Raw genomic sequence first — 4,511 nt, 5'->3', positions numbered from 1 at the left:
TTGTCAATTAGTCAAGATTATGAGCCCGCAGATCAGGCCAAGGTGTGCCTGTAAAAGTTCTTCAGTGATTGTTTAGCTTGCAAGTAGAAGCAGCAAGAGGTCCCCGCTGAGCCCACCTTCCATTTAAATGGGAAAGGGAGCCACCAAGACACATGGGCACTCTGCCCTTCCTCAGTAGCCCATCGTGGGCGGCCCTTTCACTCTATGACTCACGTGGACATACCCATATTCAGGCAGACCAGAGATCAAAGCCATGTTAGGCACGGGCTACTTTTTATTCATAGGTTTACAGAATACATTGAATTAAGAGACATATCATTTGTTAAGTCTATTTAACAAAAAGAGCTAAATATGTACACAGCCTTAAATTTCATCCATTGTAGCTTGCATTGAAGATTGTAAAATTTGCTTTCATATACATAGAAAGTATTCTTCTTTTCCTTAAGTTGTGCATTTAAAATACATAGAAATAGTACCAAATGGTATATTGGCTGATTTTATCACAGGTCATACATTCCTGATAGTCAAAGGGATTGACAGGGAATGGAGAGTTTCCTACCAGGAAGAAAAAAACAACCCTGAATTTTTGATGCAAGCGATGGAATAACACAAGGATAGGAGTGGCCCAGTTTAGATCTCAGTAGCTTTGCAATGTAATTCTTATTTTAATCAGCATCACAATTGGTTCTCTCCACTAATAATTGGGATGCTGTTAAATCTGCGTGGGGCTTCCATCATCTACTTGCCTGGCTGAGGCAAAGGAAATCATTATTACTTTTTCTTTTCTTCCAATTGATTCTACTCTCCCCAAAGAGTTCTCTCCACAGCCATCTGCCTTGCCTTTCTGCCCATTTCCTTTACATTGTCCCCAAAGTCTGGGCCACCATGCTCACTGTGTCAACATCCAGATTATACAACAGAATCTTTGACCACTGCCTAATTAAAGAAATTTCAAAACTGTGAGCGAGGGGCTCATACCTCTGCAGAAGAATCGGGAAGCTGGCTAAAGAGATTTTCTTCAGAGGACATGCAGATAGACTCCCCTCCTGCAGACCTTCATCTCTTTTTCATTATACCCCAGGTCAGAGAAATTTCCATCGTGAGTGTTCCAGCAGCCAAACCTCCAGCATCCCACACTGATTTCTTTCCTAAAAATACCCAGCCTCTCACTCCATAGGGAAGAAAAATGCAACACTGCCATTTCCAGCATGTTCCCCAAAGGCTGACTCCAGCCCAGGAGCAATTCATCATCACTTGTGCATTAGGGGTTTCAGCTTTTCCCTCCCAGAGCTCTTCTTGTTTATCTTGTGGACATTTTGACAAGAACCAGATGTGTCTCAACTTTAACATCCCTCCTGTAGCTAACATGTTGGGGGAGAAACCACCGTGCTAGCTAAACACCCTCCTTAAAGCAGAAAATTATCTGTAACTTCTGGCAGACTTTTAAGAGGGTCTTGCATGTAAATAGCAGTTCTGTGGTGTTTCATGGTTAAATGGACTGGTTGATTGAACGGGGTCTGTTCAGCACGATTTTCCTTCTGCCTATTTTGCTGCATTTTTAATTTTATCTCATGGTGCTGCTATATTCAAAACCATGATAGAAAGTCTTTACTCGGAGGGAACGGCAGGGTCACAGAAAGAAAATGCAAAGCCTGCTGTTCGGAGGGGAGGCTCTAGTTTTGCCACTCATCCCTGGACAATCTCGAGTGGACGACTGACTTTAGGGTTTTGAAGAACTATTTATGAACAAATGAGATGAACACCAACGTGCATTGGAAAAATGTGAAGTTTTGCCAAATGGCAGGCAGTCTTATTTATCCAGTGCCCAAGAACACAGTGCTATTCACACCTAAGACTTGTTTTTAGAGTCTTCCTAAGAGACCTGTTCCTGGCCCCATGGAGTTTGGGGACAAGTCCCATATGGAGGGACTCGTCTGGGAGCTTAGACACCGAGATTACAAAGAAGAAACAGCAGGAGAAGATGATCAACCGACGGGTGATGGGAAGGAATCGAGAAGCGAGAGCAGCCTCCCCCAGGGCGAGGTCCACGGGGGACGGTCCCACGTGTCTCCCTGCTTTGCGTTTTTGTTGTTGTTCTTGTTTGAGTTTTTTTGGTCTTCCATTATTACTGGAAGAAAGCTTCTGGCAGAAACTGTTTCTTGGGATTCTCGGGCTGGAGCAGTAAGATTAATGAAGCAAAGCTCCCACAGCCTCGTGCCAAGAACATCTACGCTGCTTGGGTAACTCGGCCAGAACAAATATCTCCTCCCTCAGCACGGGGACTCTGTAGAGTCTTGTCTATGATTCTTTTCAAAGAGAAAGCCTGATTGCAGCTGAGTGGATTACCCACCCTCTCACTCTCATCCCCAACACCCTCCCCATCCCCAATTGCTTTATTTTAGTTAAGTTTTTTGGGGGGTGGTAGTGGTGGCATTTATTTATTTATTTTTAACAGAGATACTGGGGATGGAACCCAGGACCTCATGCATGCTAAGCATGCAGTCTACCACCGAGCTATGTTCTCTTCCCCTTCCCAATTGCTTTAGATCTTTCTTTCACCCCCACCCAGAGTCTCACCTGGACTCAGCACAAGCCCCCAGCCCCAGACCAGCACCCTGTGCTCCAAGTTTTCCAGATCCTGGGCAATGGTTACCTGTGTGGTGAGTGCAGCTGGTGGCCCCTAACCCCACCCTCAGAGCTGAGGCTGGGAAGGTGGTCCCTGCTCCATGGAGGCAGCACTGTGAAAAGATGCACCCATTGCCTCCTCCACCAGCGGCTGGAATCCAGAACATCATTTTGACGTAGGACCGTCTAAATGTCCCCTACACTCCTGGCCAAGTGCCTGTTGTCAACCCAGCCTTATCTGAGGGGTTCCAGGCACCAGAAAGAAGAGCTTGCTGGTCCTGACAGCTGGAGGACCAGCAGAGCTGTCCCACTTTTAGCCTCCGATGCGGGGCATTTGCAGTCAATTCAAATAAACCAGGAAGGCAAAAGAACATGGAGAAAAGAGTGATTTGTGCTTAAAAAATGAAAACAAACCTCCTTTTTCCTGTTTGCTCCACGCTTAGTAGGAAAGTTTCAAACGGCAGCGCTACCACGTGTGGGTGAGTTAGTTCATTACCATCCCTGGGGCCCAAGGCTGGAAGCCCTGTGCCTGCAGTCCCAGAATGTACCCAAGAGTGCTGTTGTGACATTGGCGCGTGGTTCTCTAAGTGCTATTTATTGCCTCAATCTGCATTGCTTAAAGTCTGGAAACAACAAACACATTCATATTTGTGACAAAACATCTACCTACTCACGACTTGGCAAGCAATCATTAAAAAACAGCAATACAATACAAGATGACTGTGCCACTTTCACGGCCAGGAGAAGCGCTGGATTACTCTGATTGAGAGTCACTCATTTCATAGTCTCTGAAGCGAACCAGCTAACCAGGCAGAACATCCACCTGGAACCTTCCACAAAACCAGACCCTGTGAGCTTCCCAGTGGGCCACACCAGAGAGGCCATCTGGTCTCCCGAGTGCAGATGTGGTCCGGGGGACTCCGCCTGTCCGGCTCCAAATCTGGTCCCTCCAGAAGAGCTGGAGCCTCCTGCCCACACCCCCTGCCCCAGCCTGTACAGGACGAGCGCCCTGCGCACATGACCCCTTGAGAGGGTGTGGGTTTCCTCTGCTAGCGTGCCGGGAGGAGGAGGTGCACTGCCGTCATGAGGACCCTGGGTTCTGCAATTCGGGGCTGCAGCACCTTTGGAAGGACTGCACTGGCAGCAGCAATGTCAGCCAGTCAACAAAGCAGGACTGTGACACAAGGAGGGAGGTAGGCAGGTGGGCAGGTGGCTAGGTGGGCAGGCTGATATTCAATTACTTGAAATATTAAGTTTCCCAGAGGGCAAAGACATGCATCAATCAACGAGCTGTCTCTAGGTTTCAAAGAACATCAGGACTTGTGTAAAGTCCTCTTTGACTCCACAAAATCCTACTTCAAAAACTCTACTGAATGCTCATCAGATGGAAATACCTGTTCTGTTGCTCTAAAGGACAGAATAAAAAGCACCGCTCTGTCTTTGGCCTGTCTGCTGGTTACCCACAGACTCAAAGGACAGGTCCAGTGAAGCCGATGAGTCGCACAGAGCATCAAACAAGCACTGTTGCTCCGGCCACCGTGGGGGTCAGCTTTCAACCACAAGAGGAGAGGATGACTCTGTCTCACTCCTGGCCCACAGCCCAGCCCCGGGCCTAGACATGTGTCAGCAGAACCTTTTCTTTGTAGCGAAGGAAGCAATGTCAGAAGTTATTTTGTTAACACACCCGGGATGGACATCCATATGAGCCGGTGAAATAGCTGAGGCTGGGCTCTTAGGGGGGATTCGGGAATCTGGGATGGCTCAAAATAGCATTGCTGAGTATTAGCAGATTTTTAAAGTAATCAGCAGCAAATCTTTTCAGCTGACTTTGGCTTTAAGAGTTCTTATTAAAAAGACTACTAAAACGGAATGAGAAGGGCCCATAG

This window comes from Vicugna pacos, chromosome 2, assembly GCF_048564905.1.
Source record: "Vicugna pacos chromosome 2, VicPac4, whole genome shotgun sequence".
In the NCBI taxonomy this organism is placed as follows: domain Eukaryota; kingdom Metazoa; phylum Chordata; class Mammalia; order Artiodactyla; family Camelidae; genus Vicugna; species Vicugna pacos.
This window is presented reverse-complemented; position numbering follows the sequence as displayed.